Source organism: Hyperolius riggenbachi, chromosome 1 (genome assembly GCF_040937935.1).
Source record: "Hyperolius riggenbachi isolate aHypRig1 chromosome 1, aHypRig1.pri, whole genome shotgun sequence".
In the NCBI taxonomy this organism is placed as follows: Eukaryota; Metazoa; Chordata; class Amphibia; order Anura; family Hyperoliidae; genus Hyperolius; species Hyperolius riggenbachi.
The window spans coordinates 397,354,203-397,380,119 of NC_090646.1; positions in this window are offsets into that span (position 1 = coordinate 397,354,203).

The window sequence follows — 25,917 nt, forward strand, 5'->3', positions numbered from 1 at the left end:
TGCTGTAGACTTATTGTTTGGTTTGGTGGGGGGTTTCCTATGTTAAAAACTGATGTTATGTCTATTGTACAACTGATGAAACCCATCATGGGTGAAACTTGTTGAGTTAATCACAAAGTTTTAAATCAGGATGATACCATTTATTGGCTAACTAAAAATGAATAAGATTAAACAAGCTTTCGGCCTTGCAGCCTTTGTCGGACTGCAAGGCCAAACGCTTGTTTATTCTTATTCATTTTTAGTTAGCCAATAAATGGTATCATCCTGATTTAAAAGTCTTGCTTTTACTGATGGCTAACACGGTACAATACCCTACTGCTATTACTGAGTTAATCACTTCATTGTACATAGTGCAATGTTTGTTTCACTTATAAGTTATGTCTACACAAGTTACTGGTCGTACGCTCGCTAATAGTGACTGACCCAGTTACATGTTACACTAGCACTTATTGATCCAGGTGTGTGCATTTCTGTTTCTGCTACCACACCAGTGGTGCTCAAATACCCCTTTTAAAAATTCGAATTTGGTCGAATTCGAATAGTAAATTATTCGAGGTCAGTCGAATATTCGAGTCGAATATTTTTTACTATTCGATTCGACCTCGGACTTCGAGCTCACTATTCGAGTCGGTATTCGAGCTCACTATTCGAGCTGACTATTCGAATTGGCCCAAAATAGCTTCCAACACTTGTTTTGAGGGTGAATGATGCAAGAAACATCTTTTTTTCCAAGTAACAACAGCAAGTGATTATGTGGGGATGTTCCTTTAAAAAAAAATGTGGAAAGAGAAGTTGTGTCCTTAATTTGGTTCAGTAGTGTAGTGTTACTGTATATACTTGTTCTTCTTCTTCTTTATCTTTCTTAATCTTCTTCTAGATCTTCTTCTTCTTCTTCTTCTTCTTCTTCATCATCTTCTTCTTCTTCTTCATCTTCATCTTCTTCATCTTCTTCTTCATCTTCTTCTTCTTCTTCTTCATCTTCTTCTTCTTCTTCATCTTCTTCATCTTCTTCATCTTCATCTTCTTCATCTTCATCTTCTTCATCTTCATCTTCTTCTTCATCTTCTTCATCTTCTTCATCTTCTTCATCTTCTTCTTCTTCTTCTTCATCTTCTTCTTCTTCTTCTTCATCTTCTTCATCTTCTTCTTCTTCTTCTTCATCTTCTTCATCATCTTCTTCTTCTTCTTCATCTTCATCTTCTTCATCTTCTTCTTCATCTTCTTCATCTTCTTCTTCATCTTCTTCTTCTTCATCTTCTTCTTCTTCATCTTCTTCTTCTTCTTCTTCATCTTCTTCATCATCTTCTTCTTCTTCTTCATCTTCATCTTCTTCATCTTCTTCTTCATCTTCTTCTTCTTCATCTTCTTCTTCTTCTTCATCTTCATCTTCTTCATCTTCATCTTCTTCTTCTTCATCTTCTTCTTCATCTTCTTCTTCATCTTCTCCTTCTCCTTCTTTTTCAATATCGTCTTCTTCTTCTTCTTCACGTATTTCTCTTTTCAAATTTTTTTTTAAAGAAATGCAGCTATTTTTGAGCGTAACAAATAGCTGGTGGGCGCACGCATGTTGGAAGCGCCATTGTATGTGCTCCCTGGCAGTGGAAACACAAAGACAGCAGGAGGTAAATTCAGCAGCAGGAGGAGGAGGATGAGTGTGTGGCAGCAGGCAGTCAATGAGGCAGGCAGCTCGCCGTGACATAATAGCCCTGGTACCTAGCGGTGATACCAGGGCTGTAAATAAACACAACAGGAGGTCCCAGACAGCGGTCGTGCAGCCCACATTGTGTCCAATACACAACTGGGACAACACAGTTTTCAACCCGGGCACCTCAGAAAAATTAAACCTTTTTTTTTTTTTATTGGTTTTTTTTGGTTTTGGTTTTACAACCAATATAGCTATTGTTTTGACGTAATAGCTGGTGGCAGAGTGGCAGCAGAAGGTAATTCTGTGTACCCTGGCAGTGGGAAACACAGACAGACAGCAGCAGCAGGAGGAATGGAGGAGCAGTGTGAGCAGCTATTGTTGTGACGTAATAGCTGGTGGCAGAGTGGCAGCAGACGGTAATTCTGTGTACCCTGGCAGTGGGAAACACAGACAGACAGCAGCAGCAGGAGGAATGGAGGAGCAGTGTGAGTGTGGCAGCAGGTAGGCAGCGTGACATAATAGCCCTGGTACCTAGCGGTGATACCAGGGCTGTAAATAAACACAACAGGAGGTCCCAGACAGCGGTCGTGCAGCCCACATTGTGTCCAATACACAACTGGGACAACACAGTTTTCAACCCGGGCACCTCAGAAAAATTAAACCTTTTTTTTTTTTTATTGGTTTTTTTTGGTTTTGGTTTTACAACCAATATAGCTATTGTTTTGACGTAATAGCTGGTGGCAGAGTGGCAGCAGAAGGTAATTCTGTGTACCCTGGCAGTGGGAAACACAGACAGACAGCAGCAGCAGGAGGAATGGAGGAGCAGTGTGAGCAGCTATTGTTGTGACGTAATAGCTGGTGGCAGAGTGGCAGCAGACGGTAATTCTGTGTACCCTGGCAGTGGGAAACACAGACAGACAGCAGCAGCAGGAGGAATGGAGGAGCAGTGTGAGTGTGGCAGCAGGTAGGCAGCGTGACATAATAGCCCTGGTACCTAGCGGTGATACCAGGGCTGTAAATAAACACAACAGGAGGTCCCAGACAGCGGTCGTGCAGCCCACATTGTGTCCAATACACAACTGGGACAACACAGTTTTCAACCCGGGCACCTCAGAAAAATTAAACCTTTTTTTTTTTTTATTGGTTTTTTTTGGTTTTGGTTTTACAACCAATATAGCTATTGTTTTGACGTAATAGCTGGTGGCAGAGTGGCAGCAGAAGGTAATTCTGTGTACCCTGGCAGTGGGAAACACAGACAGACAGCAGCAGCAGGAGGAATGGAGGAGCAGTGTGAGCAGCTATTGTTGTGACGTAATAGCTGGTGGCAGAGTGGCAGCAGACGGTAATTCTGTGTACCCTGGCAGTGGGAAACACAGACAGACAGCAGCAGCAGGAGGAATGGAGGAGCAGTGTGAGTGTGGCAGCAGGTAGGCAGCGTGACATAATAGCCCTGGTACCTAGCGGTGATACCAGGGCTGTAAATAAACACAACAGGAGGTCCCAGACAGCGGTCGTGCAGCCCACATTGTGTCCAATACACAACTGGGACAACACAGTTTTCAACCCGGGCACCTCAGAAAAATTAAACCTTTTTTTTTTTTTATTGGTTTTTTTTGGTTTTGGTTTTACAACCAATATAGCTATTGTTTTGACGTAATAGCTGGTGGCAGAGTGGCAGCAGAAGGTAATTCTGTGTACCCTGGCAGTGGGAAACACAGACAGACAGCAGCAGCAGGAGGAATGGAGGAGCAGTGTGAGCAGCTATTGTTGTGACGTAATAGCTGGTGGCAGAGTGGCAGCAGACGGTAATTCTGTGTACCCTGGCAGTGGGAAACACAGACAGACAGCAGAAGGGCAGTACACAGCAGCAGCCCACTGTAGGTGTGAAATGTGTGGCTGCAGGCGACGTAATAGTCAAAGTGAACCAGGCTGGCTTAGTGAGCAGGAGCCAGGAGGTGGTAAAGGGTGGTAAGGCACATTAACGATGGTACTAAGTTCCGGCAGCCAGTTCATGTCCCCCTCTCGCCGACAACAGGGGCCAGGAACTCGCCTTCCACCCACGCCTGGTTCATCTTGAGAAACGTCAGTCTGTCCACAGACTTGTGAGACAGACGTGAGCGTTTCTCGGTGACCACGCCACCAGCTGCACTGAAGCAGCGCTCGGACAGCACGCTGGAAGGGGGGCAGGACAGCACTTCCAGGGCGTACTGCGCCAGCTCGCTCCAGATCTCCATGCGCTTGACCCAATACTCCATGGGATCAACAGGGGCATCGCTGTCAAGCCCGCTGTAGGACCCCATGTAGTCAGCCACCATGCGGGTCAGGCGCTGGCTGTGACCGGAGGAGGATGCTGCTGCATGCATCTCCTCTCTAGTCACTGCTGCCGGAGCCTCTACAGTCCTGTAGAGCTCGTGGCTGAGAGACAGCAGGTCTGTGGGGCGCTTGCTGCTGCTGGATGCAGGCACCTGCTGCTGCCTCTGTGCTGGCTGCTGGACAGTGGGGGTGGAAGGCTGGGGGAAGGCTTCCTCCAAGCGCTCAACAAGGGCCTGCTGCAAGCTCCTTATTTGTTGCGCTGGGTCTCCTCCTGCAGGCGGCAGGAACTGGCTCAACTTCCCCTTGAGGCGTGGGTCCAACATCATGCTGATCCAGATGTCCTCCCTCTGCTTCATCTGGATCACCCTGGGGTCCCTGCGCAGGCACGTCAGCATGTGCGCTGCCATTGGGAAGAGGCGGGCCACGTCTGCTGGCACATCGACGTCAGTGCTGTCCTCCTCATCCTCCTCCTCTGCTGCCTCATCCTCTCTCCACCCCCGCACCAACTCAGCTGCACTGCGCTGATCCCCCTCATCAGCAGCCAGGTCAGGGACCTCCACCAAGTCCTCCTCCTCCTCCCCCTCAGAGGTGGACTGTGCAGCTGCTTGCCGCTCCTGCTGGTCCAAGGCTGCCGCTCCCTGTGCCAGCAAAGCATCGAGTGCCCTGTTCAGCAGAGAAACCAGGGGCACCCACTCGCAGACCATAGCATGGTCCCTGCTCACCATGTTTGTGGCCTGCAGGAAGGGAGCCAGCACTAAGCACACCTGCTGCATGTGCCTCCAGTCATCATCGGGGACGATGGACGGGATGTTGCTGGTCTTGTCCCTTCTCTGAGCTGCGGAAACAGTGGCCAGGGCAAGGTAGTGGTTGACAGCGTGCTTCTGTTCAACCAGACGCTCCAACATCGCCAGGGTGGAGTTCCAGCGAGTCGGAACGTCAATGATCAGCCGATGGCGTGGCAGATCCAGCTCCTTTTGCACGTCTTCCAGGCTCGCACAGGCTGCAGCCGAGCGCCGGAAGTGACGCACAACGTTCCTTGCCGTTTCCAGCAGCTCGTCCATCCCCTGGTAGGTGCGCAGGAACTTCTGCACCACCAGGTTCAGCACGTGGGCAAGACAGGGGATGTGGGTCAGGTTTCCCCTGTCTATGGCAGCAACCAGATTGGCCCCATTGTCGGACACCACCTCTCCGACTCTGAGGCCTCTGGGGGTCAGCCAAATCCGCTCCTGCTCCTGGAGTTTGGCCAACACGTGGGCTGCCGTCAGCTTGGTCTTGCCAAGGCTGACCAAGTGCAGCAGCGCTTGGCAGTGGCGGGCCTTCACACTGCTGCTGAGGCGGGGGGTTTGGCCAGGTGTGGCGGAGGATGGCAGAGGATCGGAGGAACCCGCTGCAGTTCCCCTGACCCTGCGGGGTGGCACCACCCACTGTGTTGCTGCTGCTGCTGTGCCCGCTGCTGCTCTCCCATCCTCACCCCCTTCCACCAAGCTGACCCAGTGGACAGTGAAGGACAGGTAGCGGCCTGTCCCGAAGCGGCTGCTCCAGGAGTCCATGGTGACGTGGACCCTTTCACCAACCGCGTGCTCCAGCCCTCGCTCCACATTGGCCATCACAAAGCGGTGCAGTGCAGGAATGGCCTTGCGGGCGAAGAAGTGTCTGCTGGGGAGCTGCCAGTCTGGGGCTGCACAAGCAAGCAGCGCCCGCATGTCGCTCCCCTCCTGCACGAGCGTGTACGGCAGGAGTTGGGAGCACATGGCCCGTGCCAGCAAGCCGTTCAGCTGCCGCACGCGACGGCTGCTGGGAGGCAGAGCCCTAACCACCCCCTGGAAGGACTCGCTCAAAAGGCTCTGGCGTGCCTTTTTGCTGGCACGGGAATCAGCAGACGGAGCAGAGGAGGCCACTGAGGACTGGCTGCCAGAACAGGCCTCAGTGTCGGCGGCAGGAGTTGCAGAGGGGGGAGGAGCAGGGCGTTTCCGCACTCCTGCTGGTGCTGCTGGAGGAGCAGGAGGGCGGGTGGCTGCTGTTGCTGCTGCTGCTGCTGAAGGCTGTGCAGTGATGGGATTGGTGCCACTGCCAGCACCAGATGCCTTCAGCCTCTGGAACTCCTCATGCTGGTGGAAGTGTTTCGCAGAAAGGTGGTTGATCAGCGAGCTGGTGCTGAACTTCAAGGGGTCTGCACCTCTGCTCAACTTCCGCTGACAGTGGTTGCAAGTGGCGTACTTGCTGTACACTGTGGGCATGGTGAAAAACCGCCAGATTGGTGACAAAAACATCCCCCTACGGCATGGAAGCGCTGCTGCCTGTTTCCCTGTGGTGGTTGGGGGGGGGGGGGGGTCTTGGGTGCGGCTGGTGGTGGTACTGGCTGATGCTGCTGCTGCTGCTGCTGAGCCTGAGACACCAGCAGGCTGTGGGACGCTGCCAATGCTTGCAATGATGCGCCTCCTTGCAAGGCCCACAACCGCATCCTCCTCCTCCTCCTCAGAGCTGCTGAGGACGACATCCTCTGGATGTGTTGGCACCCAGTCTCTGTCTGTCACCGGGTCATCATCATCATGCCCCTCCTGAAACATGTCCTGCTCTGATGATGACCCCCCAAACTCCTCTGCTGATGCATGGATGGGACGCTTGACTGTCGCCACAGTCTTGCTGTCCAATCCCTCCTCCCCCAAAGTGCCCATCAGCATCTCCTCCTCCAAATCGCCAACAACAGCATTCAATTGACTCATCATGCCTGGGGTCAAAAGAGTGCTGAATGAGAGGTCGGCGACTGACGGTGAACTGGCCTCCTCCCCAGACCCTGCTGGGCGGCTGCTGCGAACAGGGGTGGTGGTGGTGGTGGTGGTGAGGGTGGAGGCCTCGGATGCAGAGCTGATGGCGGGCTGCTCATCCTCCGTCATGAGTTGCACCACAGTGTCTGCATCCTTTTCCTCAATGGGACGTTTCCGACCCGGCTGGAGGAAAATGGGAGCAGGTGCTACACGCTGCTGCTGCTGTGTCTCTGCAGCGTGAGTTGCAGATGCTCCTCCTGGGCGGCGCCCAAGGCGTCCACGGCCAGTGGCTATGGGAGGAATGTTAGCCACTGACGCTGCTGCTGCTGCTGCGGAACTGTGCATGGTGGCGCGCCCGCGGCCGCGGCTTGCCACAATGCTGCTCCCTCTCTTCCTGATTCCCTTGCTGCCCTTCCCCTTGCCCAAACCGCGCTGGCTGCCACTTCCAGACATCTTCAATGTTTTGGGCGTATAGACAAAAGTTTTGTAAAAGGGCGGGTGAAAAGTGGGGTACTTTAATGGAGTGGGTTGGTTGGTGAGGTGACTGAGTGAGTGTCCCCTAGTACAGTAAGTAAGTATTAACAGTCAGGAAGTACAACTAGCAGTTACAATAATCAGTAGTAGTAATCACAAGTAAATTTAGTGTGTGTACACTCAGACAGTGAGTGCACGCACGCAGGAGCTAGTAGCCTATGGACACAGTGACTGAGTGTCCTAGACTCCTAGTACGGTAAGAGTAAGTAAGTAGTAACAGTAAGTAGAACTAACTAATAACAATAATCAATCAGCGATCAGAAGGAAATGGAGTGTGGGTGGTGTGTGTGTACACTCAGACAGTGAGTGCACGCACGCAGGAGCTAGTAGCCTATGGACACAGTGACTGAGTGTCCTAGACTCCTAGTACAGTAAGAGTAAGTAAGTAGTAACAGTAAGTAGAACTAACTAATAACAATAATCAATCAGCGATCAGAAGGAAATGGAGTGTGGGTGGTGTGTGTACACTCAGACAGTGAGTGCACGCACGCAGGAGCTAGTAGCCTATGGACACAGTGACTGGGTGTCCTAGACTCCTAGTACAGTAAGAGTAAGTAAGTAGTAACAGTAAGTAGTAGAACTAACTAATAACAATAATCAATCAGCGATCAGAAGGAAATGGAGTGTGGGTGGTGTGTGTACACTCAGACAGTGAGTGCACGCACGCAGGAGCTAGTAGCCTATGGACACAGTGACTGAGTGTCCTAGACTCCTAGTACAGTAAGTAGTAACAGTAAGTAGTAGAACTAACTAATAACAATAATCAATCAGCGATCAGAAGGAAATGGAGTGTGGGTGGTGTGTGTACACTCAGACAGTGAGTGCACGCACGCAGGAGCTAGTAGCCTATGGACACAGTGACTGAGTGTCCTAGACTCCTAGTACAGTAAGAGTAAGTAAGTAGTAACAGTAAGTAGAACTAACTAATAACAATAATCAATCAGCGATCAGAAGGAAATGGAGTGTGGGTGGTGTGTGTACACTCAGACAGTGAGTGCACGCACGCAGGAGCTAGTAGCCTATGGACACAGTGACTGGGTGTCCTAGACTCCTAGTACAGTAAGAGTAAGTAAGTAGTAACAGTAAGTAGTAGAACTAACTAATAACAATAATCAATCAGCGATCAGAAGGAAATGGAGTGTGGGTGGTGTGTGTACACTCAGACAGTGAGTGCACGCACGCAGGAGCTAGTAGCCTATGGACACAGTGACTGAGTGTCCTAGACTCCTAGTACAGTAAGTAGTAACAGTAAGTAGTAGAACTAACTAATAACAATAATCAATCAGCGATCAGAAGGAAATGGAGTGTGGGTGGTGTGTGTACACTCAGACAGTGAGTGCACGCACGCAGGAGCTAGTAGCCTATGGACACAGTGACTGAGTGTCCTAGACTCCTAGTACAGTAAGAGTAAGTAAGTAGTAACAGTAAGTAGAACTAACTAATAACAATAATCAATCAGCGATCAGAAGGAAATGGAGTGTGGGTGGTGTGTGTACACTCAGACAGTGAGTGCACGCACGCAGGAGCTAGTAGCCTATGGACACAGTGACTGGGTGTCCTAGACTCCTAGTACAGTAAGAGTAAGTAAGTAGTAACAGTAAGTAGTAGAACTAACTAATAACAATAATCAATCAGCGATCAGAAGGAAATGGAGTGTGGGTGGTGTGTGTACACTCAGACAGTGAGTGCACGCACGCAGGAGCTAGTAGCCTATGGACACAGTGACTGAGTGTCCTAGACTCCTAGTACAGTAAGTAGTAACAGTAAGTAGTAGAACTAACTAATAACAATAATCAATCAGCGATCAGAAGGAAATGGAGTGTGGGTGGTGTGTGTACACTCAGACAGTGAGTGCACGCACGCAGGAGCTAGTAGCCTATGGACACAGTGACTGAGTGTCCTAGACTCCTAGTACAGTAAGAGTAAGTAAGTAGTAACAGTAAGTAGAACTAACTAATAACAATAATCAATCAGCGATCAGAAGGAAATGGAGTGTGGGTGGTGTGTGTACACTCAGACAGTGAGTGCACGCACGCAGGAGCTAGTAGCCTATGGACACAGTGACTGGGTGTCCTAGACTCCTAGTACAGTAAGAGTAAGTAAGTAGTAACAGTAAGTAGTAGAACTAACTAATAACAATAATCAATCAGCGATCAGAAGGAAATGGAGTGTGGGTGGTGTGTGTACACTCAGACAGTGAGTGCACGCACGCAGGAGCTAGTAGCCTATGGACACAGTGACTGAGTGTCCTAGACTCCTAGTACAGTAAGTAGTAACAGTAAGTAGTAGAACTAACTAATAACAATAATCAATCAGCGATCAGAAGGAAATGGAGTGTGGGTGGTGTGTGTACACTCAGACAGTGAGTGCACGCACGCAGGAGCTAGTAGCCTATGGACACAGTGACTGAGTGTCCTAGACTCCTAGTACAGTAAGAGTAAGTAAGTAGTAACAGTAAGTAGAACTAACTAATAACAATAATCAATCAGCGATCAGAAGGAAATGGAGTGTGGGTGTGTGTACACTCAGACAGTGAGTGCACGCACGCAGGAGCTAGTAGCCTATGAACACAGTGACTGAGTGTCCTAGACTCCTAGTACAGTAAGAGTAAGTAGTAACAGTAAGTAGAACTAACTAATTACAATAATCAATCAGCGATCAGAAGGAAATAGAGTGTGTGTTGTGTGTGTACACTCAGACAGTGAGTGCGCACACGCAGGAGCTAGTAGCCTATATGAACAGTGACAGTGAGTGTCCCTACGGGTACAGTAAGAGTAAGTAGTAAGTAAGTACAACTAACAATAATCAATCAGTAATCAGAAGGAAATAGAGTGTGTGTACACACAGACAGTGAGTGAGTGCACACACGCAGGAGCTAGCTAGTAGCCTATAAACAGTGACAGTCAGTGAGTGTCCTACTCCTAGTACAGTATAACTACAATACTATTAGTAAAGGACAGCAGAAATACTGGTATAGATGATGAGAGAAATAAACAGAGGACAGCTGCCCACAGAGGCAAGGCCCCCCTGAGGCCTAAACCTGTAAGCTTGCAGCAGCTGCCTGTCTCTAATGTAACACACAAGCTACTAACTAAAATACAATGTCTATCTAAATAACAACAATACAGGTGTATATGGCAGGTGTAGGTGAGCAAAAACGCTAGGTAAATGAACACAATAGAGCACTTGCTAAGCCAAAGCACAAAGGAGCAGATCTCTCTCTGTACAAGTCTCAGGCAAGCATGGAAAACCCGAACATGGCGGCCGCTATTTATAGGGTAGGGGCTGGCCAGGGTCCCCCTCTGTGATTGGCTGCCGTCAGAGGGCCTGGGAGCCCTCTGATTGGCTCTAAGCACATCAATCTGGGCTATGACGCTATTCGAGCTCGGTACCGAGCTCGAATAGCGCCGGTTTGCTCGAATAGCTCGAATAGTGAATGGGCTATTCGAGTGTTCTCGAATAGCCCATTCGAATAGCTACAGCTATTCGGAGCTCGAATACCGAGCTCGAATAGCTGAAAAAGAGCTCGAATATTCGAGCTACTCGAATATTCGAGCTCTGCTGAGCACCACTATACCACACTACACTGGCTCTGCAATTTCACTACTGCAACATTCAAGTGTAGGTGTGCTTATGTATATTCGGAAGCCTAATGTATTGATGTATTCTTCATGAACAAAAGTATTATAAATCTGCTTGAGAGGGGGCATAGCTCTTGGAGGTTATGCCTCTGCGACTATACAGATGAACCTATCCATACAGCATGTTCGAAGGGGAGCTACACCTACACTGCCTGTCAACAGTCATATGTGGAGGTGGGGGATAAGCAAAGAACCCTGGTGGACATGGTGTTTTACCCTTAAAAACAGTCTGTACACTGACTTTATCTTGCACATATATGCAACTATAACTATAATTTAACATTAAAAGTTCCTTTTCAGTCCTTATCAAAGGACACTTTGGTACTTATAAGTCCTGTGGACCATGTGTGACATTGTATATTCATTTGCATCAAGTTCCGGCCTGTGTTGTAACTATTATACTGCATTAGCTTGATTCTGTGTATAATATATACATATTTTTGCATGTAATTAAATAAGTGATTTTTTACAGCACTTTAAGTTTACAGTATATCCATATGAGTGCATTTTTCAGTATTACTTTTTTATTGAATATTATTATTTTTTCTTTCATTTAACACTGTTTGTTTCATACTGGTATCCTACCTTTAAAGTATAATGCGCACCTGGGTGCTCTTAAGTGCAAATGTCTGCTAAGGGAGGATTGTTAATTGTTTGGGCTTTTGGGAAGGCAGCATGCATTTTATTTTCTACAGAGGCTGCACCGTAGCTCACCCTATACATATGGAAGCCTCCATCTTCTGTGTCCCTGTGCTGCCAGTTGAAATTCCTGCGATGACTTCCTGTTTTCCTGGCAGTCGCAATGCATCCTGAAGATGTGCAATGCATGCCGAGAAATGTAGATCATTGATATGGTTACATCAAGAAAACTAAATCTCCTGGCATTGTGCGTCCCCAAGATGCAATGCGGCTGCCAGGGTCAAAGAACTACACCGCAGTTTTGCAACACGGGGAGAAGATAGAGGCCTCGATATAGATGGGGGACTTCTGAGCAGCCCCTCGTAAGTAAGTAAACACCTGTTGCATGCTCAAAATCCCACACAACTAACCTCTTTTAGTAAGCTGTTCGTTTAAGAAGTTTTTACAAATTATTTCTCTTTAATATACACTTTGAAAGTGGTCCACTGCCTGTGGAGTTTACAAAACTCTACCTAGATCTTTACACCAGATTTACTCTATCCATCATCATTATTTGTATTTGTAATACAATTGTAAATGTCCAGAACTAATCAATTCTGAGCATTTCTTTTTTTTTCAGTCCATAGAAGAAAATAAGGTAGCTATACCTGGAGACCTTTATTTTGTGTTGTAGAAAATGTTTCATCACTCTTACAGTGAAATGTCTTCAGTTCTAATGATATCTTTCTATTTCTAACAAGACATAAGACATAAAAGGAATCAAGGTGCGGCTCCCATATTTTTTAATCTAATATATCATAAGCTAGCTCAATAAAAATCTTTAAAGAAATGTTTATTCTGTGCTATTAATACTTCATTTCAAGTACATTTATTGATGTAGAGAATATTACGCTCTCTATCTCCTACCTGGCCTGGGTTGCCTTAAAGAAAACCTGAACTGAAAATTAAAAGTCAAAATAATCATACACAAGTCATACTTACCTTCCATGTAGTCTACTCCTCAGTGTCTTTCTCCTGTCCCGCGTCCTGTTTGTTCACTCTGATCAAGGGAATTTTCTGTCCTCCATTTTGAAAATGGCCATTACCTCATAACAGCTTTCTGGTCAGCACACAGTTAAACTGTAACATCGCCCACTTGAGCCATAGGGAAACATGAACATTACCTGGTACATCAGTTTTCCTCTCAGCTATAACTGACAGCAACTGATATTTTACTGACAGCAACTGATATATTTCAGATCTGACAAAATATTGTCAGAACTGGAAGGGATTATTGTCAGAAGAAAATGGTGAGCTTCTGAGAGGAACTGATGGCAAGGTAACTATGTAATGTTCATTTGAAGTTACCTCATGTGTTTATTTTAAATATTTTTACTCAGTACAGGTTCTCTTTAATGTTTGTCCTTCCCTTGCCTCAGGTCTTAAGCAGGTACTCATGCCAGGTGTTTTCAAAATTAGTTCCATTTATTTACCGTAACAAAAAACTGATTAGGGCACAGTGTGTGCTCTAGGTTCTAGTACAGATGATTAATAGAGCATTAGTAGCAAAGAAAAGAGTCTCATATTTTTATTTTCAGTTATATAGCTATTTTATAACATTACATCATTCTGTGATATTTGCTATTACAAACCATGCACTGTATTTTAAACTATGAAACAGAGCTGAGGTAATGACCCTTTGAACTCCCCTGCAGTAAAACCTTATCGGAACCCGCCTCTCACTGTTTCTTTGACGTATAAGTGCTTCAGAAAATAGGACTGTCTCTGACCCGAGTTGGGCCAAAGCGTAGTGTTGATAGAACAGTGCTCGGCACTGGTCGTTATTCCCCGAACATTGGCGTGTTCGGGTCGAGCACAGCCGAGCACCGCATGGTGCTCGGCCTCGCTGTTCGGTCTCCTCCCCTTGCTTATTATATAGGAGAGAACAGAGGCGCCAAAAGGATAAAAGGGGTTTTAAAGGAGCTTAAAAGCCAAAATTTTGGTAATTAGAGGAGGCAGTGGTGGACTTACCTCCTCCAAGCAGACACAACATGACTGTACATTCAGTCTATTTATTAACGAACTCCAGATAAAACAAAGCAACGCGTTTCACGGGTCAGTGCCCGCTTCCTCAGGCAATAGAAAAAGGAGTTACAGCATCTAGCAAAACAAACAACACTCGGCACCTCACCTTACAGAGGTGCCGAGTGTTGTTTGTTTTGCTAGAAGCTGTAACTCCTTTTTCTATTGCCTGAGGAAGCGGGCACTGACCCGTGAAACGCGTTGCTTTGTTTTATCTGGAGTTCGTTAATAAATAGACTGAATGTACAGTCGTGTTGTGTCTGCTTGGAGGAGGTAAGTCCACCACTGCTTCCTCTAATTACCAAATTTTTGGCTTTTAAGCTCCTTTAAAACCCCTTTTATCCTTTTGGCGCCTCTGTTCTCTCCTATATAATATTGTATCCACCCTGGGTGGAGGGTTGCGACCCTTTTCTACTATCTACAGAGAGTGACTTCTTATTCCTGAGTGGGGTCAGGATAATCTCCCCACCTGCCTTTACAGTGGTTGCCTATTGGTGACCCATGCTTGTGAGTATAACAACTATTACTCTTTGCCATTATCTCCTTTGTCAATACATACTACACTATTGGGGCTCTTGGTGTTCCTCTGTTTATCTCGTCCCCTTGCTTATTGGCACCTTTGCAGGCAGCCAATAAGCGGTGACAATACTTTTTTCTCAGCTATGGTCACACAGCCTAGCTGGCTGTGACCATAGCTGTGATTGGCCAAGCGGGTCACGTGTTCTGGTATATAAATACCAGAACGCGCGACTGGCTCCGCCATTCGCATTGGGGTTTAGCTTGGGGTAGGTAGGAGACAGAGCTAGCGGTTAGGTGCCAGCACTTCCAGCCAGGCCAGCCACAGTGCCCCAGCCTCACCACCACTGCCAGCAGCAGCCACAGTGCCCCAGCTGCTGCCTGTAGTCAGTACAAACCATCACCTACATATACATATCAGGAGGCCATATAGAGGAGTGATAGTGCTTTTTGCAAAGTGGTTGTATAATGTTCTTTAAAAAACATTATACAACCACTTTGTAAATAGCACTATAACTCCTCTATATGTCCTCCTGATATGTATATGTAGGTGATGGTTTGTACTGACTACAGGCAGCATCTGCTAGCAGTCTATACGACAGCTGACTGAATGCTAGTGGCTACAACCATCTCCTATACCAGCAGGGTTCTTAACCTCTATGTGGAATAGCTACACCACATTATATGTCTTATTGTGGGGGATAAGCCAAGACCTCCACACCAGAAGTTTTATACATTAATTTGTGAATCTTGTTAGGCACGATTAAAGTTGTGTTTTTTTTACTGACCATTAGGTCCAATAATGTGGAGCTAAATACTCCTATATTTATACTCAAAGGGCTGGTCATTAGTGACCCTGTGTTTGATTATATTTCCCTGGTATATTTTCTCAGTTGTGTGCAGACCTGAGTTATCTTCTAGGAGATAATTTTCATTTTCTCTGTAAACTAAATTATCAGCATTTTACAACTGAAAAAGTACCAAAAAGTTGGTGAAGATGTACTATCAAAATTATTTTGAGAAACTTATGAAAATATCACCTAGGAGAAAACTCAGGTGAAAAAGTGAATTGCATATGGGCCCCAGTGTTTAAAATTGATTTTCTCAAAAAACTAGAAGGTTTTTTTTAAAAAAAATGTTGCCCCTTGTTTTCTTTGTACTACTTAACATATCCTAAAAATTTGGTGTTTATATCATGTAAGGGGGCTTTGCTATTAACCGCTAAAGTCGGCATTTTTTGGCATTTTTTAATCACGAATACTTTTATCATTTGAGAATTTAAAGTCGACTTTCTCAAAAACTATAAGGTCTTTTTGAAAAATTGTTTTTGCTCCTTGTGTTCACTGTTGAACTTAACATATCCTGAAAATTTGGTGTTTATATCATGTAAGGGGGCTTTGCTATTAACCGCTAAATTGGGCAGTTTTAGCGGTTTTTAATCACAAATACTTTTATCATTTGAGGTCTAAAAATTGATTTTCTCAAAAACTATTAGGTCTTTAAAAAAAAAATGTAAGTTGTAGCCACTGATCCCCTTTATAATCCATGCACTTTTGGTGATTATAGCATGTATGGGGGCTTTGCTATTAACGTTAAAGTCAATACCGTAATCACGGCCGTGATCACGGATTCTACATGTAATCACAGCTAAAATCTGAGTCGAATCCGGAGCTCCGATTCAAATCCAGATCACGATCATTGCATATCTGGATTTCGATTCTGCCGTGACCATATTTACTTGAATTCGTGATTGGGGGGCATCCGAGCAACACTGCCCGCGCAAACTAATATGCCCTGTAAAAGTGACAACCTGGGGCTTCTTTCAGCCTATCTGTCCCTTGCTGCAGCTCTACTATCCTGGGATCCCTTGCCAGGTCAGCATTTTCTGTGCCTGCGCGAGTGCGTGTTCATGCTGCTTGCAATGTTGCATTGATGCTCGCTCCCATGGCCTGGAGCGTTCTGCACAGGCGCAGTACTCCTGCTCCTGGGGAATATGCTCCAGGCCACGTGAGCATGATCACGAGCATCACAGCCAAGCCCTCGCAGCCAAGCGCTCAAAGGATACCGACCTGTCGAGGTCGGCATCTGCAACAGAAACAGAACTGCGGCAAGGGACAGATAGGTTGCTAGGGGTGTGGGAAACACACAGTAGATAGATTATTTTTCCACCTCTTTTTTTCCCCTTTTGCCGTCCATGGCAAAGTGCGCACAAATGCATCTAGTGTGTTCCCTGCCTAGAGGGAACCTTAACCTCCGTGTGTTTTTAAATTGCACAGCTTTCTGCTTTTTTCTGCATGATGCACACATTTGCATAAAGTACATGATACCGCAAATGTGGAAATGCGTAAATGTTCACAGAAAAACATTTGCGTTAAACATTAACGACGGAGCCCCGGGAATTGCAGGGGCAAATGGCCCTACAAGTGTGTTCCCTGCCCTAAAGAGCACATGTGGGAACGTGAATGTGCTGAAGCAGGTGCGTGTGCACTGTAGAATCGTGCACATTTTGTCGTCCGTGGCAAAATGTGCTCAAACGCATTTAGTGTGTTCCCAGTCTAAAGGGAACCTTAACTAAACATTAAAAAGAATTTCACTTACCTAGGGCTTTTACCAGCCCCCTGCAGCCACCCTGTACCTGCAATGTCCTGGAATGATCCTCTGGTCCCCGCAGTGGCTTAGTTTCAATTCTGGCGACAAGGCACTCGTCAGAAACTTCGCCTGTACGGCTCTGTCTGCGCGCATCCTCAATCATGCTCCCACTTCCGTGGCTGTAGGAGAAAATATCGTACTACGCATGCGCAGGATGCTCCCGGGGATGATCCCATTCTAGTTTTCAGAATGGTAACATTAATGACATGTATCAAATGTTCTGTCACTCCAGGGCCTTAGATAATAAAGAATTACATTGTTACATTTGGTGAAAAAAAGGGCCTTTAGCGCTACTGGTAGTTTACAGTCTGTCATGTGCCCAAAAACCTAACTGATTATGTATATAGGTTATGCTTTTAGCCCTGACAAGGGAGAGAATAGAATTTGGGGTGTTTGAGAGATGAGGCCTATGTAATTTAATAATTTATTTTGTGCCAATGTGGAAAAAACTGTAAAAAAAATACAATTTTCAAAGGAATGGTAGGTAGAAAAAAACAAAGTCTTGTAAAAGTAATACCTTTTACTGGCTAACTGATAAAGTGAAACAATGCAAAGTTATGGTACAATTGCAGCAAAACCGCATAAGTACAAATGTTAAATAATATGTATATCTGAGTAGGCCTGTGTCTCTAGTTTTCAGAATGGTGACATTTATGGCTTTTCTTGACTGTTCAGACAATCCATGGACTTTGCTAAGAAAGAATAACTGTATTACTTTTGGTGCAAAAAAGGGCCTTGAAAAATCAATTGGTGCTGCTCATGGTTAACAGGGTATTGCGTGGCCAAAAAGCTATCTGATTGTGTACATAGGTTATCATTTTAATCATGACAAGTGAGAGAATAAAATTTGGGGTGTTTGAGAGCTGAGGCCTAAGTTATTTGAATTTGTTTGTGTGTCAAACTGAAAAAAAATGTAAAAAAAATACCATTTTCAAAGTTATGGTACAATTTTAGCAAAACCGCATAAGTACAAATGATACAAAATATGTATATTTGTGTGAGAAAACGTGGAAAAGCCGCCGCGTGCGCTCAGAACAAGGTGGCTGATTCTGCGTCCAACGCGGTTTGCACGCATAGGCCTACATCTGTCAGTATGGCTGAACGCGGAGAGGCCGCCGCATGCCTTGATAGCGGTGCGGCTGGCTCCACGTCCAGCGCGGCGGGTGGTACGCAAGACATGTCTGGTGTGGCTGGGACTGATAGTCCACACAGGTTCAGAAGGACGCGTGCACGCGTTGAGAGGCAGAACTTTTATGACAGCCAGAAGGGAGTCAGCTGACCAAGCCGGTCAGCAGACGATTGTACCAGTTCCCATTGGTCCAGCATTTATAGGAGACGCTGGAGAGCACTGGGCTATATATACTGGGTGCTGGTCATCCGCTGGTTGTCTGCTGTTGCAATCACTACGTGGAAGCACTCAGACCTTATTGTCAGACTCTGTGTTATCATTCTGTTATACTTCAGACTCGTTCCAGGGTGTTGATGATCAAGGACCTCACACCCAAGATTAGGGACTTGTGTTATCATTCTGTCATACTTCAGACTAGTTCCAGGGTGTTGATGATCAAGGACCTCACACCCAAGATTAGGGACTTGTGTTATCATTCTGTTATACCTCAGACTAGTTCCAGGGTGTTGATGATCAAGGACCTCACACCCAAGATTAGGGACTTGTGTTATCATTCTGTTATACCTCAGACTAGTTTCAGGGTGTTGATGATCAAGGACCTCACACCCAAGATTAGGGACTTGTGTTACCATTCTGTTATACTTCAGACTAGTTCCAGGGTGTTGATGATCACGGAGCTCACACCCAAGACTAGGCATTGTTTATTATCTGTTATGACTTTCTGCTTTCCTGACCACTCTTCTGTTCACTGATTTGGTACTTCGCTATATCTGATACTCTGTTGCCAAACCCTGCTTGCCTTTGGATTACCAAATCAGCCTTCTGTCTTTGTACTGTGTATGTCCGTGTGTTGCCGACCTGGCTTGTCCGACCTTGAGAGCTATCTCCCCAGTTAAGAGATAGTTCACAGACCAGTCAGTGACATCCTCTATTGGTGTCACTCTCGCTCTGGTCCTTCCCTCTCCCAGTCTGACTCCTCCCTGCGGGAGAGTCTCAGGCTGCTGGAAGGTACTTACTCTAGCAGTATTCCTTACTGCCTTGTACCTGTCTTCCTGGTATTGTTCTCAAAGTATTACTGTTGCACCAAACACTCATATCTCTCAGGTGTCCAGAGGTTAGTAATATATCTGATTATCAGTGATACTGCAGATCATCAATAATCAGGTATATATCTGTATTTTGGTGATACTGAAGATCACCAATAATCAGATCCTCTCTGTGTTACACCGATCGTTACAGAACGGCAGACCAAAAAATGCAAATGGACGCACTCACCAGCCGTCTGGGCACACTTACCACTTCTGTGGAAAACATCAATATAGTGCTGGGCAGTCACCAGATGGTAATGGACACTTTGTCTGGATCTTTACAAACCCTCCAGATGGCAGTGAAGGATGTGCGATCTCCTCTTAGCACAGACATACGTATGCCTGTACCTGAAAAAAATTCTGGTCACAGATCTGACTTCCGAAATTTTAGAAGTAGAGTGTTATCATACTTTGAGTTAAGACCTAATTCTTCAGGAACTGTGGCCCAAAGGGTTACCTTTATTAAAACCTTGTTATCTGGCAATTCTCAGACCTGGGTGTATAGCCTTCCCACCAGTCAGCAGGCCCTAACCTCTGTAGAGGATTTTTTTAAAGCTATGGCTATAATTTATGACGATCCAGACATTGCCTCGACTTCTGAGCGGAAGCTCAAACTTTTATGTCAAGGCAAGAGTCCGGTGGAAGATTATGCTGCTGAATTTAGGAGATGGTCAGTATCGGCCAGGTGGGACACATTTGCCCTTTTAGATTGTTTTTTATCAGGGTTGTCAGACGAGGTCTCCGATCTTATGTTAAGTCAGCCGGAACCTAAGTCCATCGATGAAACCATTTCATCGGCCATCAGGATAGATTGCCGCCTGCGATATCAGAGACAGATATCACCTCCACCGGAGCCAATGCAGATTGGTCAGTCAAAGTTGTCTCACGTGGAGCGGAAACGCAGAATCTCAGAGCGTCTCTGTCTTTATTGTGCAGAGGGGGGCCATAGAGTACAGAATTGCCCTAAGAAGTCGGGAAACGCTACTGCCTAGGTGTAGTCGGGGGTAATACCCTAGGCATGCAATTTTTACCCCTAGATGATAAACGTTTGCTTCTTCCCTGTACTATTTCATGGGAAGATAGGTCTGAAGTCACTGAAGCCTTCATTGACTCGGGCTCAGCGGCTAATTTTATGGATTTTAAATTTGCAAAAAAAATTGGGTATCCCGGTCACCCCGGTAGAACCACAGATACAGGTTACTGCAGTAGATGATTCCCCTCTGCAGGGTAACAGTCCTCTGTCACAGACTCCAGAAGTGGGGGTCACTATCGGGGTGTTGCATAGGGAAACATTTTTTTGTGTGTGTTACGTATGACAACCTCCACGATCATTCTTGGCATGCCTTGGTTACAACTTCACTCACCTCAGATTAACTGGGCCACTGGTCAGCTAACGAGCTGGTCTCCCCAGTGTTTTCATCATTGTTTAGCGCCGGTAACCTTGGGTGAGACCAAGATTCATGTGGAAGGATTGCCAGATCAGTACCCTGAGTTTGCAGACATGTTTTGTCCTAAATCGGCCGATAAACTTCCTCCACACCATCCTTTCGATTGTCCTATTGATCTCCGGTCTGGTTGTATGCCCCCTAGCGGTCATCTCTACAATTTATCTGGGCCCGAAAAATTGGCCATGCAGGAATACATCCGTGAAAATTTAGCTAAAGGGTTAATTCCCCCTTCCCAGTCACCTGCTGGTGCAGGTTTCTTTTTTGTAAAGAAAAAAGACGGAGGCCTTCGGCCGTGCATTGATTATCGGGACCTGAATAAAATCACAGTAAAAAATCGCTATCCATTGCCTTTGATAGATGATTTATTTACTCAGGTCACCAATGCTAAGATCTTCTCAAAATTGGATTTGCGGGGTGCATACAACCTGGTACGGATCAGAGAGGGCGATGAATGGAAGACGGCCTTTAACACACCCGATGGGCATTACGAGTACCTGGTGATGCCCTTCGGGTTGTGTAACGCCGTCTTTCAGGAACTCATTAATGAGGTGTTCAGAGAGGTTTTAGGCAAATTTGTCCTAGTATATTTGGATGCTATACTAATCTTCTCAGCCAATCTCTCAGAGCATAGGGATCATGTCAGGTTTGTGTTGCACAAGCTAAGACAAAACATGTTATATGCCAAATTGGAGAAATGCATTTTTGAGGTAACATCTGTCACCTTTCTGGGGTATATAATTTCTACCTCAGGCCTTTCTATGGACCCTGCCAAGGTCTCTGCTGTTCTGGAGTGGCCTCAGCCCGTGGGTCTGAAAGCTCTCCAGAGATTATTGGGGTTCGCTAACTACTATAGAAGGTTCATAAAGGGGTACTCCACAGTCATCGCACCCCTTACCAGTCTCACAAAGAAAGGGGCAGATACTAACCACTGGTCCTCCGAAGCTCTTGCTGCTTTCTCCACCCTGAAGGAATTGTTTTGTACTGCACCCATTTTAAGACACGTTGACATCTCCTATCCCTTTATTGTGGAGGTAGATGCCTCAGAGGTTGGGGTAGGGGCTGTGCTGTCTCAGCGTTCTGGGTTGCAGGGAAGGTTACACCCATGTGCCTATTTCTCTCATAGATTTTCACCCGCAGAGAAAAACTACGATATAGGCAACAGGGAGCTCCTAGCCATTAAATTGGCCTTTGAGGAATGGCGTCATTGGCTAGAGGGAGCAGAACATACGATTACAGTTTACACTGATCAAAAACATTTGGAATACATCGAGGGGGCTAAGAGATTGAGTCTTCGACAGGCTCGGTGGTCACTGTTTTTCTCGAGATTCAGATTTATAATCACGTATACCCCGGGTAGTAAAAACATTAAAGCAGACGCTTTATCCAGATGTTTCGAGCCAGAGACAGCACAGCCCTCAGACCCAGAGACTATTCTCCCACAGAAAATGGTGTTGGCAGCCACAGAGACCTGGAGAAACTGAACTGAAACTTTAAGTCCTTTCCAACAGGACGTCCCGGTGGGAAAGCCTGAAGGGGTCATGTTTCTACCATTGCCATTCCGCCTCCAGATTTTGCAGATGTTCCTCTCCCACAAGAATGCTGGACATCCTGGTGCCACCAGAACACAGGATCTTGTTGCTAGGTGTGCATGGTGGCCTTCATTGGCAACTGACTGCAAGGAGTATGTGAGAGAATGTGCAGTATGTGCAAGAAGTAAACCCTCCCGTCAGGCACCTGTGGGAACATTGCAGCCTTTACCCACCCCGAGTGAACCCTGGACCCATTTGTCCATGGATTTTGTGGGCAAACTCCCGAAGTCTGAGGGCATGTCGGTCATTTGGGTGGTAGTCAACAGATTCAGTAAAATGGCCCATTTCGTGCCCCTGAAAGGACTCTCCTCGGCCCAGGAGTTGGCCGATCTTTTCATCCTGCATATCTTCCGGCTACACGGTATTCCGGAAAATATAGTGTCTGATCGGGGAGTCCAATTTGTTTCTAAATTTTGGAGGGCATTCTGTCATCAGTTGGGCCAATGGTCAGACCGAGAGAATGAATCAATCTCTGGAACAGTTTTTAAAGTGTTATGTGGCGGATGCACAGACTGATTGGGTCAAGTTCTTGCCGTTTGCAGAATTTGCACACAATAATTTGAAAAGCTCTTCTTCTGGATTCTCTCCATTTCAGGTGGTAACAGGAAGGTTGCCTAGGTTCTCCCCATTGCCTGTAGCTTCCACTCCGTTTCCAGCTCTGGAGGCTTGGCAAAAGTCATTTAAAAACATTTGGGGAATGGTGAAAAAGAATCTAGAGAAGGCTTTTCAGAGTCAGAAAGGACAAGCTGACAAGAAATGTTCCATAGAGTGGAAGTTTCGGCCAGGAGACTTGGTCTGGGTGTCCACTCGTTATTTGGCCCTAAAACAGCCTTCACCCAAGCTAGGACCCAGATTCGTGGGCCCTTTCCCAGTAACCAGGAAAATCAACAATGTTACTTATGCCATTGATCTTCCTGCCAGTATGCGGGGTGTGAGATCATTCCATGTATCCCTGCTTAAGCCAGCAGTGCAGGTGGATTCCACTTCTCCTCCCCCTGTGATGGTGGACGACCAACCTGAGTATGAAGTGGAAAAGATTTTAGACTCATGTATTGTACAGAACTCAGTACATTATTTGGTTCACTGGAAGGGTTATGGCATTGAGGAAATAACATGGGTACCTGAGTGCCGCATGCATGCGGATGAATTGAAGAGGGAGTTCCACGCCCTATATCCTGGGAAACCGGGTAGGAGCTGTCCGGAGTCCACTTCCTTAGGGGGGGTACTGTGAGAAAACGCGGAAAAGCCGCCGCGTGCACTCAGAACAAGGCGGCTGATTCCGCGTCCAACGTGGTGGTTTGCACGTGTAGGCCTACATCTGTCAGTATGGCTGAACGCGGAGAGGCCGCCGCATGTCTTGATAGCGGTGCAGCTGGCTCCGCGTCCAGCGCGGCGGGTGGTACGCAAGACATGTCTGGTGTGGCTGGGACTGATAGTCCACACAGCTTCAGAAGGACGCGCGCGCGTTGAGATGCAGAACTTTTATGACAGCCAGAAGGGAGTCAGCTGACCAAGCCGGTCAGCTGACGATTGTACCAGTTCCCATTGGTCCAGCATTTATAGGAGACGCTGGAGAGCGCTGGGCTATATATACTGGGTGCTGGTCATTCGCTGGTTGTCTGCCGTTGCGATCACTACGTGCAAGCACTCAGACCTTATTGTCAGAATCTGTGTTATCATTCTGTTATACTTAAGACTAGTTCCAGGGTGTTGATGATCAAGAACCTCACACCCAAGATTAGGGACTTGTGTTATCATTCTGTTATACTTCAGACTAGTTCCAGGGTGTTGATGATCAAGGACCTCACACCCAAGATTACGGACTTGAGTTACCATTCTGTTATACCTCAGACTAGTTCCAGGGTGTTGATGATCAAGGACCTCACACTCAAGGTTAGGGACTTGTGTTATCATTCTGTTATACCTCAGACTAGTTTCAGGGTGTTGATGATCAAGGACCTCACACCCAAGATTAGGGACTTGTGTTACCATTCTGTTATACTTCAGACTAGTTCCAGGGTGTTGATGATCACGGAGCTCACACCCAAGACTAGGCATTGTTTATTATCTGTTATGACTTTCTGCTTTCCTGACCACTCTTCTGTTCACTGATTTGGTACTTCGCTATATCTGATACTCTGTTGCCAAACCCTGCTTGCCTTTGGATTACCAAATCAGCCTTCTGTCTTTGTACTGTGTATGTCCGTGTGTTGCCGACCTGGCTTGTCCGACCTTGAGAGTAATGTTGGGCGAACACCTGGATGTTCGGGTTCGGGCCGAACAGGCCGAACATGGGCCAGATGTTCGGCATGTTCGGCCCGAACGCCGAACTCAATGGAAGTCAATGGGACCCCCGAACATGCCCATTTTGGGGGCCTATGGGGTCGCAGGCATAAGGGGGGAGCATGCCCCGATCGCGGGGGGGTCAGAAATTCCCCCCACCCCTTCTGCTAGCGCTCCCCCCTCTGCCCGCTTCCCCATAAAAAAAGTTTAAGGCAAGTTAAATAGTACTTGGTGGCTGGCCTGGCACTGGCAGTGGAGTGAGGAGGAGGAGGAGTCCGAGTAGCAGAGTGACGCGTTGAGGCCGGGCAGCGGGCGGTTCAGCGGTAGTACCCTTGTGGTACTTCCGCCCTTTCTCTGACCTCACGTCCTCTGCATACGAGGGTACGCGTCACGCGTACCCTCGTATGCGTCATCACGTAGAGGACGTGAGGTCAGAGAAAGGGCGGAAGTACCACAAGGGTACTACCGCTGAACCGCCCGCTGCCCGGCCTCAACGCGTCACTCTGCTACTCGGACTCCTCCTCCTCCTCACTCCACTGCCAGTGCCAAGCCAACCACCAAGTACTATTTAACTTGCCTTAAACTTTTTTTATGGGGAAGCGGGCAGAGGGGGAGCGCTAGCGGAGGGGGTGGGGGGAATTTCCGACCCCCCCGCGATCGAAGCATGCTCCCCCCTTATGCCTGCGACCCCATAGGGGGGCTGTATTGCGGCATGTTCGGGCGAACAGGGCCCTGTTCGGCCGAACAGGGGCCCTGTTCGGCCCTGTTCGGCGGCCATTCAGTAGTTCGGGGCGAACCCGAACTTAAAAGGCCGAACACCATCAGGTGTTCGGCCGAACTCGAACATCACCCGAACAGGGTGATGTTCTGCAGAACCCGAACAGTGGCGAACACTGTTCGCCCAACACTACTTGAGAGCTATCTCCCCAGTTAAGAGATAGTTCACAGACCAGTCAGTGACATCCTCTATTGGTGTCACTCTCGCTCTGGTCCTTCCCTCTCCCAGTCTGACTCCTCCCTGCGGGAGAGTCTCAGGCTGCTGGAAGGTACTTACTCTAGCAGTATTCCTTACTACCTTGTACCTGTCTTCCTGGTATTGTTCTCAAAGTATTACTGTTGCACCAAACACTCATATCTCTCAGGTGTCCAGAGGTTAGTAATATATCTGATTATCGGTGATACTGCAGATCATCAATAATCAGGTATATATCTGTATTTTGGTGATAATGCAGATCACCAATAATCAGATCCTCTCTGTGTTACACCGATCGTTACAATTTGAGTAGGTCTGGGTCTCTAGTTTTAAGAATGGTGACATTTATGGCTTTTCTTGACTGTTCAGACACTCCATGGGCTTTTCTAAGAAAGAATGAATGTATTTCTTTTGGTGCAAAAAAGGCTTGAAAAATCAATTGGTGCTGCTTATGGTTAAGTATGTATTGCGTGGCCAAAAAGCTATCTGATTATGAATATAGGGTATCATTTTAATTGTGACAAGCAAAAGAATAGAGTTTGAGATCTGAGGTCTATGACATTTGAATTTTTTTTTTGCTGGAAACTGAATGAGAAGCAATAAAATTGTTATTTTCATATACTTTGTACCAAAATAAAACACTT